This window comes from Euleptes europaea, chromosome 9, assembly GCF_029931775.1.
Source record: "Euleptes europaea isolate rEulEur1 chromosome 9, rEulEur1.hap1, whole genome shotgun sequence".
Classification (NCBI taxonomy): domain Eukaryota; kingdom Metazoa; phylum Chordata; class Lepidosauria; order Squamata; family Sphaerodactylidae; genus Euleptes; species Euleptes europaea.
The window spans coordinates 8,817,424-8,830,636 of record NC_079320.1 but is presented as its reverse complement, the minus strand read 5'-3'; positions in this window follow the sequence as shown (position 1 = coordinate 8,830,636).

Here is a 13,213-nt window from a genome sequence, read left to right as displayed (position 1 = left end):
ATGCTCAGTGCCTTAAGCAGCAAAATGGGTCCTGAGAGAACTTGGCTCTCCCCCACACTCCCCAAGTATGTTAAAACAGGAAGCTCATTTTAATGATTTTATGATTTACAGTGCAATCCTAAGGAGAGCTACACCACATTGGCCATCTTTTGGGCATGGAGTAGGGGTTGCTGGGGGTGTGGGGGGGAGGAAGTTGTGAATTTCCTGCATTGCGCAGGGGGTTGGACTAGATGACCCTGGTGGTCCCTTCCAACTCTATGATTCTAACAAGCAAAAGCGGAAATTTGCATCTTGATCTATCTATCTATCTATCTATCTATCTATCTATCTATCTATCTATCTATCTATCTATCTATCTATCTATCTATCTATCTATCACCAGTGTGGTGCAGTGGTTAAGAGCGGTGGTTTGGAGAGGTGGACTCTGATCTGGAGACCCAGGTTTGATTCCCCACTCCCCCAAATGAGCGGGAGATGATAATCTGGTGAACTGGATTTGATTCCCCACTCCTACACGTGAAGCCAGCTGGGTGACCTTGGGCTAGTCACAGCTCTCTTAGAGCTCTCTCAGCTCCACCTACCTCCCAGAGTGTCTGTTGTGGGGAGGGGAAGGTGATTGTAAGCTGGTTTGAGTCTCCCTTAAGTGGTAGAGAAAGTCGGCATATAAAAACGAACTCTTCTTCTTCGTCATCTTTGTCTATCTAATCTGTCTGTCTGTCTGTCATCTAGTACTGCTCATACAGCTATTCTTTCAGTATTTAATTATTACCCTTATAAATTTTGCCTCAGAGTAACAGAATCATTTGTATCTGATAGTAGCCATGTCACCTGCACCCTTGTACTGCCAGATGCCTCGCTGGACATTTCCATATTTTTAAATAAAGGAGTAAATTAAACTGGCCCTCAGCTCATCAGATATAGGACAATCCATGATCATATGTTCAATAGTTTCAACTTTGTCAGATGAGCATCCACATGTTCTATTTGAGTATGGCACTTTTTTTTATATCTGTACTCCAAAATTGACGAAGGAAGGGCATTCATTCTTGCCAGATTTTGTATCTCCCATCTCTCTTTCTAGTGTTAAGGCTGCATCTTGCGTCGTTTGAAAAGGAACAACGTCCAGTTGTAACCAACATCTGGGTGAGACTTCCTTTATTTTTCCTCCTTTTTGTTTCACCTGAAATTTTATTCATTTGAGCCATTTATGTGTCACCTTTCCTTATAAGCAGGAAGATGGTTAAGCAGGAGACACTCGGGCAAAATTTGTTTTTTTTTTTTTTAAACAGAGCGATGAAAGAAAATAACATTTTAATGGGAGCCTAACACTGCTTTCTGAACGCTGTCCTTCACTGCCTTATTTTCTCCACCGGCGTTCAGAAAGATAGAAAATCACTGGCATTTGCCATGGAAACTCAAATTCTCGAGCTCCCAGTGACAACTGCAAGCTTTATGTCACTAGTTCATGCTATACCCTTAGACTGAAGAAGAAGAAGAAGAGTTGGTTTTTATATCCTGACTTTCTCTGCCTCTTAAGGAAGAATCAAACTGGCTTACAATTGCCTTCCCTTTCCCTCCCCACAACAGACACCCCGAGAGGTAGGTGGGGCTGAGAGAGTGTGACTAGCCCAAGGCCACCCAGCTGGCTTCATGTGTAGGAGTGGGGAATCAAACCCGGTTCTCCAGATGAGAATCCACTGCTCCAAACCACCGCTCTTAATTACTGCACCATGCTGGCTCTGAGATGGCCACACAGATTAAGGCTCTGTTGCAACTTTTTGTTTCCTCACCAATTGCTGCTGCACATGGTGTGCACGGTATGGAGCACACCGTGACTTGGTGGGGCCATTCAGCTGCTGACTGTGCGCTCCAAGGTCTTTCTGTCATAGGTATGCCAGCTCCGGGGTGGGAAATACTTGGAGATTTTGGAGGCAGAGCCTGAGGAGGGTGGGGTTTGGAGAGGGGAGGGACTTCAATGCCATAGAGTCCAATTGCCAAAGTGGCCATTTTATCCAGGGGAACTGATCTCTATCGGCTGGACTGGAGAGCAGTTGTAATAGTGGGATATCTCCAGCCACTACATGGAGGTTGGCAACCCCATTCTGTCAGCATCCTGTTGCATAATCCCCTGAAGAAATGTTCAGGGGAAAAAAAACAGGCTGAAGAAATAAGTGGGCATTATTTACATCACTTATACCCCAGTTCTCTCCCTAAAGGGGACCCAAAAGCGGTTTCTCCATTTTATCCTCAAAACAACTACCCTGTGAGGTAGGTTCGGTTGAGAGTGTGTGACTGGGTCAAGATCATCCAGCAAGCTTCAACAGCAGAGTAGGAATATGAACCTGGATCTCCCAGGTCCTACTTCAACACTCTGTCCTATGGGTCCCAAACCTTTTGAGCCCAATGGGCACCTTTGGAGCTTGGTGAGCACAGCCACAAAAGGGCTGCCACAGCTTAAAGTCAATAACACAGTGCAGATCCTTGTGGTGTGGTGGCAGCTGCTGCCAAAGCAACATTTTAAAAAATCCACATAGCCAATCAAATCTCCAATAGAGAAGCCTTGCTGGGCAAAAGCCCCACATGGCCCCTATCACTTCCTAAAAACACTTGGTGAGCACCAGAACAGGCATTGATGGGAAACATGGAGGTAGCATCGCCAACCTCCAGGTGGTGGCTGGAGATCTTCTGGTATTACAACTGATCTCTAGGCAATAGATCAGTTTGCCTGGAGAAAATGGCCACTTCAGAAGGTGGACTCCATGGCACTATACCTCATTGAAGTCCCTTCCCTCCCCAAACCCCGCCCCCCTCAGGTTCCACCCCCAACATCTCCAGGTATTCCTCAATCTGGAGCCGGCAACCCTACATGGAAGCCGTGGGTACAATGTTGGGAATCTCTGCTCCCACCAATACACCAAGCTGGCTCTTGTGCTATTGCGTGGTTCACATTTGGGTTATTGATGTTACGTTTTCGTGGTGGAAAGTGCTGTCAAGTCACAGCTGACTTACGGCGACCTCATAGGGTTTCCAAGGAAAGAGGTGGTTTGCCATTGCCTGCCTCCGCGTAGGCTAGGGTTGCCAAGTGCCCAGTGGTGGTGGGTAAAATCCCGCCAATCCACCGGGCTGCCCACTGACCATCTGAGAGCCGGCGGGCAATGTGGGGGAGTTTTGGCAGAGATTGATAGAGTGTCTGCGTCACTTCCAGGGAAAACCGGAAGGGACGTGGGCACGTCGCGCGAGGCAGTCGCACGGGTCACACGTTGCTGAAGAGCTCCCGCTGGTGGAGCAACAGGACCTGGTAAGCCTAGCGTAGGCTGAGAGAGTCCTGAGAGAACTGGGACTGGCCCAAGGTCACCCAGCAGGCTTCATGTGGAGGAGCGGGGAATCAAACCCCGATCTCCAGATTAGAGTCTGCCACTCTTAACCACTACATTATGCTGGCTCACATTTTACGTTTTAGATTCATGTTATTTTCAGGGGATTTATATTTTATTGAGATGTTTCCCTTTGTTAACCCCTAGGATGTAATTCTTTTGAAAGTAAATTGATTGGTTAAAGTAACTGAAAGCAAGGGGGGAAATAGCCACTCTTTAACCACCCCATGGAAGAAATGCAAACTGGCAAAGCACAGACTCTCTCATTATTTCTTAAAAATATATGATTGATGGTGGCACAATTGACATTTGTGTGTCTGGAACACAAAAGGATCTTGATGAGAAACTAATGGTGACATTGACAAAGGGGGCCGTCAGAGCCCAGTCGCATTTTTAAAAGCAGGTGATTTACACCGTTCCTTTGAAATAAATCAGTCTGAGCAGGAGAGGTTAGTTGGTGCAAGTCACGTCCAGTGTAAATGGCCAGACTGCTGGGAGTACAGATCATTAAGGAAAACGTTTCCGGGCCAAAACTCGTCCCCGGGGAACAGACCTCAGCTCCTTCCTTCACATCTTAGGTCGTGATAATCATGATAATGGACATTTGTATTCTGCAGTAGGATTGAGCACAATACATTTCACAACTCCACTGGGACATTTTGTCCCCTTGGTAGGTTGGATGCTCCTTAGATTTTGCAGCTGGGTAATGATATTGCATCCACTGTCTCTTGGTTACGAGGAGCTCATGGGTCGCAATCTGTGGGAGGTGTTGCTGGGCAGCTGCTGTGGGATTCACAGCCCTGGAAGGGCAGGGCAGACACATAGAGCTGCCAACCTCCAGGTGGTTAGCAAAACAAAGCAAAATGTGCTGATCTGGAAGTAAGCAAAAGAAGGAAAACAGCAATGTAAGCCACCAATATAACCAATGCAATGTGTGTGTGTGTGTATGTGTGTGTGTGTGTAAAGTGCCGTCAAGTCGCAGCCGACTTATGGCGACCCCTTTTGGGGGTTTTCATGGCAAGAGACTAACAGAGGTGGTTTGCCAGTGCCTTCCTCTGCACAGCAACCCTGGTCTTCCTTGGTGGTCTCCCATCCAAATACTAACCAGGGCTGACCCTGCTTAGCTTCTGAGATCTGACGAGATCAGGCTAGCCTGGGCAAAACCAATGCAATACACAATGCAATACACAAAATTGAATTACATGCAACATATAATTATTTTAATGCAGACTCTAAATCCCTATTACCTCTATACATCAAAGAACTATTACAACCTATTCAAACAACGATACAGTTCCTTGTCAATTAAGTACAACAATGTGAAATATAATAATTTCTATATGTCACATAAACAGCAACCGGGCAATTATGAATAACCGAAAATACTTTTCTACAGAGAAATATTACAAGCACAATGAACTGCATATAGCAAACTAGCAGTTCTAGGAGCATGCACTTAAGCAGAGAGAACACACCCTCCCCAATACTTGCTTAATGGATGCGTAGCTTCATAGAATCTATGAGAAGCAGTTACGTTCAAAGGCTAAAGCATCAGTGTACTTGAAAAACAGCACAGCCGCCGCCAAGGCATCTTGCCAAGTTGCAGCAGGAATGGAAAAGTGAACTGAATCCTTGTAATATGAAACCAAGTCTGTAGACCAACCGTGGGCGGAATCAGAGCTCCTGGCATGATGCTGAAGACTGGGGCTCCCAATCCGCTAGGCATGACATTGACAAGACACTGGTACGTTCTTATTCCGATTAAGCCTTCTTCAGATACTTAGTATAAATTTAATCTAAATTTAACTCTGAAATGCGGACATACAAGTCTACCCCTAAGAACCAGCGAAGATCGCGGTCGGGTATGTAAATGCTATAACATTATCTTTTAATATGGGAAATTGTGAGCAGCTAATTATATTAAGCTTTAAGATAGTGTAAGTAATACTTTATTACTTACACTATCTTAAAGCTTAATATAATTAGCTGCTCACAATTTCCCATATTAAAAGATAATGTTATAGCATTTACATACCCGACCGCGAACTTCGCTGGTTCTTAGGGGTAGACTTGTATGTCCGCATTTCAGAGTGGAGCTAAAGCTAAGCTAATAAAATGATTCAACTTTGGGTGGTTGCAGGAGATCTCCCGCTATTACAACTGATCTCCAGGTGACAGTAGGGTTGCCAACCTTCAGGTGGTGGATGGAGATCTCCTGCTATGACTACTGATCTCCAGGCGACAGAGATCAGTTCCCCTGGAGAAAATGGCCACTTTGGCAATTGGACTATGGCACTGACGTCCCTCCCCATTCCAAGTCCCACCCTCCACAGGTTCCACCCCCAAAATCTCCAGGTATTTCCCAACCTGGAGCTGGCAACCCTAGCCAACAGAGATCAGTTCCCCTGGAGAAAATGACTACTTTGGAAGGTGGATTCTATGGCATTGAAGACCTCCCCTCACCAAACCCTACCCTCCTCAGACTCCACCCCCAAAATTTCCAACCCTAGCAGCAGTAACTATTCTCTCTCCCTCTCTCTCTCTGGGTGGTGGCACTGGATACTCCACATAGAACTAAGGGTGAGGAGACTCCCAACATTATAACTAATCTCTAGTTCACAGAGATCACCTTCCCTGGAGAAAATGGCTGCTTTGGAGGATGAACACTATATGGCACTATACTCAACTGAGGTCCCTCCCCTCCCCAAATCCACCCTCCCCAGGCTCTCCCCCCACCCACAAATCTCCAGGAATTTTCTAGCTTGGAGAAGGAAATCCTAGGAAGAACTGAGTCTGCTTTTTATCACATTAGGGCCGATTCCCATGATGCAATGTCCATGTGTTTTAGGGTTGCCAGGTCCCTTTTGCCACCAGTGGAAGGTTTTTGGGGCAGAGCCTGAGGAGCCCCACCTACCTCACAGGTAGGTCTCTCAGCCCCACCTACCTTCCAGGGTGTCTGTTGTGGGGAGGGGAAGGGAAGGTGATTGTAAGCCGGTTTGATTCTCCCTTCAGTGGTAGAGAAAGCTGGCATATAAGAACCAACTCCTTCTCCTTCTCCTCCTCCTCCTCCTCCTCTTCCTCTTCTTCTTCTTGCCTCCCGAGGAAACCTATTCCACTGAGGAACCACTCTGTTAAAATGTTCTTCTTAATGTTTAGAGGGAAACTCTTTTGGTTTAATTTCAACCTGTTGGTTGTGGTCCGACCTTCTGGGGCAACAGAGCTGTAGGATATTTGCTTTGAACATGTTTTATTGGCATTTCCCATTGCCCGAGGGCCAAAGCTTCCTTGACTTCACTTGGAGTTGATAATTCTTCTGACTATTTCCCCAAAGATAGAAAAGTTGGCAAGCAGCGAGAGCTGAAATCTCTCAGTTCCTTCTTTGCTGCTTGGAAATTACTTGTCAGCCTCCAGCAAATTGTGTTTTTCTCTTTCAGGAAGAAGTAGTGGTTCGTTACCATGGGCACATAAATCCTGAGCGAAGAGTGTTAAACCTGTAATATCTAGAAGGCCACTTAATGTTTTATTATGATCCCACAGTACCAGAATCCAGAGTAATTCCAGACCAGGTTTTACATAGAGTTAAGGTAAACTTTTGAAGAAGAACTTACAGTTTTAGAAAGTGAAGTGAAAGCTGCATTGAGAGCAATCGGGAGAAACAAATCACCAGGCGCAGATGGGATATCAATAGAGCTATTCCAAGCCACAGAAACAGAGCCCATCAAAATCTTGACAAGAATATGCCAACAGATATGGAAAACAAAACAATGGCCCACAGACTGGAAACGATCCATTCACATTCCAATTCCCAAGAAAGGAGACATCAAAGATTGCAGCAACTATCGGACCATCGCATTAATTTCTCATGCAAGTAAAGTGATGCTCAAAATCTTACAGCAAAGGCTGTTACCATATATGGAACGAGAAATGCCTGATGTTCAAACTGGTTTCAGAAAAGGAAGAGGAACTAGAGATCATATTGCAAATATACGCTGGTTACTGGAGCATACAAGAGAATTTCAGAAGAAAATCAGCTTGTGTTTCATAGATTACAGCAAAGCTTTTGACTGTGTGGATCATGAAAAGCTATGGCTGGTTTTAAAGGAAATGGGTGTGCCACTACATCTGATCGTTTTGATACTCAACCTGTACTCTGGACAAGAGGCCACAGTAGGGAACAAAATATGGAGAAACGGAATGGTTTCCAATTGGCAAAGGTGTCAGACAAGGATGTATTTTATCTCCCTATCTCTTCAATCTATATGCAGAACATATAATTAGGAAAGCTGGATTAGATTTAGATGAAGGTGGAGTGAAAATTGGAGGGAGGAACATTAATAATTTGAGATATGCTGATGACACTACGTTATTGGCAGTAAATAGTGAAGATTTTAAATGACTACTGTTGAAAGTTAAAAGAGAAAGTGCCAAAGCAGGACTACAGCTGAACATCAAGAAAACAAAAGTAATGACTACAGGAGAATTACACAACTTTAAGGTTGACAATGAGGAAACTGAAATTGTTCAATTCTTTCTATTCCTTGGCTCCACCATCAACCAAAAGGGAGACTGCAGCCAAGAAATCAGAGTTTGAGACTGGGAAGGGCAGCCATGAAGGAGCTAAAAAATATTTTGAAGTGTAAGGATGTGTCACTGGCCACCAAGACTAGATTAATTCATGCCATTGTATTCCCTATTACTATGTATGGGTGTGAAAGCTTGTCAGGGAAGAAAGCTGACAGGAAGAAAATAGATTCCTTTGAATTGTGGTGTTGGAGGAGAGTGTTACGGATTCCGTGGACTGCCAAAAAACAAATCAGTGGGTTATAGATCAAATCGAGCCTGAACTGACCCTAGAAGCTAAAATGACTAAACTGAGGCTATCATATTTTGGTCACGTCATGAGACGACAAGAGTCACTGGAAAAGACAGTCATGCTAGGAAAAGTTGTGGGCAGCAGGAAAAGAGGAAGACCCAACAAGAGATGGATTGACTCAATAAAGGAAGCCACAGCCTCAATTTGCAATATCTGAGCAGGGCTGTCAAAGATAGGACATTTTGGAGGACTTTCATTCATAAGGTCCCATGAGTCAGAAGCGACTTGACGGCACTTAACACAAACACAACGTAAACTTAGGGTTGCCAACCTCCAGATGGTAGCTGGAGATCTCCCGCTATGAAGGTGGACATAAGAACATAAGAAAGGCCCTACTGGATCAGACCCAGGCTCATCAAGTCCAGCAGTCTGTTCACACAGTGGCCAACCAGGAGCCTCTAGGAAGCCACAAACAAGACGACTACAGCAGCACCATCCTGCCTGTGTTCCACAGCACCTAATATAATAGGCAGGATCCTCTGATATTAGAGAGAATAGGTATGCACCATCACTAGTATCTATTTTAACTAATAGCCATGAATACCCCTTTCCTCCATGAATATGTCCACTCCCCTCTTAAAGCCTTCCAAGGTGGCAGCCATCACCACATCCTGGGGCAGGGAGTTCCACAATTTAACTATGTGTTGTGTGAAAAAATACTTCCTTTTATCTGTTTTGAATCTGTCACCCTCCAGCTTCAACAGATGACCTCATGTACTAGTATTATGGGAGAGGAAGAAATACGTCTCCCTGTCCACTCTCTCCAAACCATTCATAATTTTATAGACCTCTATCATGTCTCCCCTCAGCCGCCTTCTTTCCAAGCTAAACAGCCCTAAGCATCTTAACCGCTCCCCATAGGACAGTTGCTCTAGTCCCCTAATCATTTTGGTTGCTCTTTTCTTCACCTTCTCAAGCTCTGCAATATCCTTTTTTAGGTTTGGTGACAGTATTCCAAGTGTGGTCTCACCATAGATTTGTACAAGGGCAGTATGATATCAGCAGTTTTATTCTCTATTCCTCATCTATTAAAAACCTTTATTGGCATAACAAGTCGTTCAATCTATTCCTCATCTAATAATGGTCAGCATGGAATTTGCCTTTTTTACAGCAGCCGCACACTGGGTTGACATCTTCATTGAGCTATCCAATACCACCCCAAGATCTCTTTCTTGGTCTGTCACTGGCAGCACAGATCCCATCAGTGTATATGTGAAGTTGGGATTTTTTTGCCCTAATATGCATCACTTTACACTTGCTCACATTGAATCTCATTTGCCATTTTAATACCCATTCTCCCAGTATGTAGAGATCCTTCTGGAGCTCTTCACAGTCCGATTTTGTTTTAACCACCCTAAATAATTTGGTGTCATCAGCAAACATGGCTACTTCACTGTTTAACCCCAACTCCAGGTCATTGATGAACAGGTTGAAAAGCACCGGTCCCAACACAGATCCCTGAGGCACCCCACTGCTCACATCCCGCCATTGGAACCGACCATTGATTCCTACTCTCTGCTTCCTATTTTTCAGTCAGCTCTCAATCCATAAGAGGACTTATCCTCTTATCCCATGAGTATGAAGTTTGCTTAGCAGTCTTTGGTGGGGGACTTTGTCAAAAGCTTTTTGGAAATCCAAACACACAATGTCCACAGGCTCATTCCTGTCCACATGCTTATTGATGCTTTCAAAAAACTCTAATAGGTTAGTGAGACAGGACCTACCTTTACAGAAGCCATGTTGGGTTTCTCTCAGCAGACCTTGCCCTTCCAGATGCTTCACAATTTTATCTTTAATAATGCTTTCCACCAAGTTACCCGGAACAGATATTAAGCTAACTGGCCTGTTATTTCCTGGGTTCCCCCTGGAAACTTTTTTATAAATGGGTGTTACATTGGCCATTCTCCAGTCCTCTGGTACAGAGGCTGATTGAAGGGACATATTGTTGAAGGGACAATGAAGAAAGCTGATAAGAAGAAAGTAGATTCCCTTGAAATGTGTTGGAAGAGAGTGTTACGGATACCCTGGACCACCCAAAAAAACAAAAAACAAATCAGTGGGTTATAGATCAAATCCGGCCTGAACTGACCCGAGAAGCTAAAAAGACTAAACTGAGGCTGTCGTATTTTGGTCACATGATGAGAAGACAAGAGTCACTGGAAAAGACAATCATGCTAGGAAAAGTTGAGGGCAGCAGGAAAAGAGGAAGACCCAAGAAGAGATGGACTGACTCAATAAAGGAAGCCACAGCCCTCAGTTTGCAAGATCTGAGCAAGGCTGTCAAAGATAGGACATTTTAGAGGACATTGATTCATAGGGTCGCCATGAGTCGGAAGTGACTCAACGGCACTTAACACACACACACACACACACACACACACACACAAAACAATAATTAAAAAAATAAACTGGAAGGAGGGTAATAATGAAACACCAAACCGCCACCACCAGAAAGCCTCCAGTTATGCTGTTGCTTTCTGATTGCAAGCTCTGTTAAGGGTGTGTGTGTATGCATGGACATAAATACAGAAAAATAGCTGGAAATAATAATGAAAGAGCATATCAAACCACAAACTCCCTGTAGTGTACAATTATTTTGGAAAGGAAGAAGTCTCTCTGCATACCAAGTGGCTTGGGCTGCCAAAACATCTGGAGCAGGCCATTCAAAATGCAACATTTGCATTGGAATGGGTAGGTGTGAAGCTTTTAATAAATGTAACTGTCAGCCTGAGATAAAGTATACAATGCATTAGAATACCATACTATGTTTACCATGCTGCACACAGTCTTTCCCACAGATACTAAAGTCTTCCCACTCTCTCTTTCTGTCTGAATTTTTTAAAAAAACATGCATCTTTTAAACTAGAAGAAAAATGGCAGTTTGGCGTGTGGCTTTAATTGCCCAGTATTGCCACCCTTTCATTTCGAGATGCTTAAATTACATATATGCATAGCTGTTCCCTTCAATAGATGAATAGGTATATTTTGAGCTACGCTGTCTTAAAACGTGCGGAAAAACTGGGAAACAGGAACCCTACAGAAAATGTCTTCGTTGCCGGTGCGGACAAGTGCCATGGAAAGATCTCAGCTGAACTGAGCCTATGCTTTTATTTGCATTTATTTGCATGAAAAGGTATATAAACCATGCATTAAAAAAAAAGAGAGAGAAAGACCATACAGTGTTTTAAAGTCTGTATTCAACAATTAGTTTAATACTGGAAGAAACTTTGTCTAAAAGTAGTACAGAGTCTCAGGCTGAGATACTGGAAATTGTGTGTGTTATGTGTTAAATGCCAGCAAGTTGCTTCCGACTCATGGCGACCCTGTGAATCAATGTCCTCTTGGCTTCTCATAATGTAACCAAAGTGTGATAGCCTCAATTTAGTCAGGTTAGATCAGGTTAGCCACCAGCATATAGGGTGTTTTCTGCATGGGGACAGGATGGTAGCCATGCATAAATGGCCAAAGAGGCCACCCGCCAAAGCAGCCATTTTCTCTAGGGAAACTTGGTAGCCTGGAGATTGGTTTTGATTCCAGGAGGCCCCATCTGGAGTCAGGGGATGTCCTGCTGTATGGCCAGATGTGAAGAAGAGTTGGTTTTTATGTGCCGCCTTTCTCTACCACTTAAGGAAGAATCAAACCGGCTTACAATCACCTTCCCTTCCCCTCCCCACAACAGACACCCTGTGAGGTGAGTGGGGCTGAGAGAGCTGAGACTAGCCCAAGGTCACCCACCTGGCTTCACCAGATTAGCCTCTGCCACTCATGTGGAGGAGTGGAGAATCAAACCGAGTTTTCCAGATCAGAGTCCACCGCTCCAAACCACCACTCTTAACCACTACACCACCCAGGCAGAGTGAACAAGACTGCGATTTTATTATACAAACCATGTAAGAATAAATTAAATAAGAAAGCTGTTATGAAAACAGAGCAGGGAAAAATTTTATGGTTGCCAACTTTAGCTTGGGAAATTCCTGGAGATTTAGGGGTGGAGCCTGGTAAGGGCAGGGATTGGGGACAAGACGGACCTTAGCGGGTGTAATGTCCATTCCTTCAAAGCAGCCATATTCTACAGGGGACCACCTGATCTCTGTTGTCTGGAGATCGGTTGTAATTCCCAGAGATCTCCAGGCCCCACCTGGAGGTCAGTAACCCTGTGTGTGTGTGTAAAGTGCCGTCAAAAGACGCTGAGTAGAAAACTACAATGTTACTCTTTATGCAACTGTGTTACTTGACTCTCACCTTTATTTCAGTACGTATATGTCAAGAAAAATGCTGTCAATAATTCATGCCCCCACCAGTATCACAGCAAGCTGCAACTATTTTAATTCAAGAAAGTTTTTTTTAAAAAACAAACTAGCACTACATTTTCCTACCTTGCTTGGCTTTTGTATTGTCCTTCAAACCCAAAACGATTCTCTATATATAGATACTCCATTTTGCTGTGAATAGGCTTGATAAATGCAAAATGGAGTTAATTATGTGGTTAAGCAAAGGCAATTTAGACATCTGTACATTTCATCTATTTATAGTTTACCTTTTCAAGAATTGTTTAGCCTTCCTATCTTCTGAGAACTATTTTAAAGATGTTTTTGAAGAAACTGCCCAAAATGGGAAAATGCTTCTTCCTCTGATCATAGTATGTCTAGTCCTTGTGCTAGTAGGGTTTACAACTCCATATTGAGAAATTCCTGGAGATTTATGGGGTGGGGGGAGCCTGGGGAAAGTGGGGTTTGAAGAGGGAAGGGACTAGAGTTGCCAACCTCCAGGTGGTAGCTGGAGATCTCCCGCTATTACAACTGATCTCCAGCCGATAGAGATCAGTTCCCCTGGAGAAAATGACCGCTGGGGCAATTGGACTCTATGGCATTGAAGTCCCTCCCCTCTCCAAACCCAGCCCTCCTCAGGCTCTGCCCTCAAAATCTCCAGGTATTTCCCAGGTAATGCCACAAAGCCCACCTTCCAA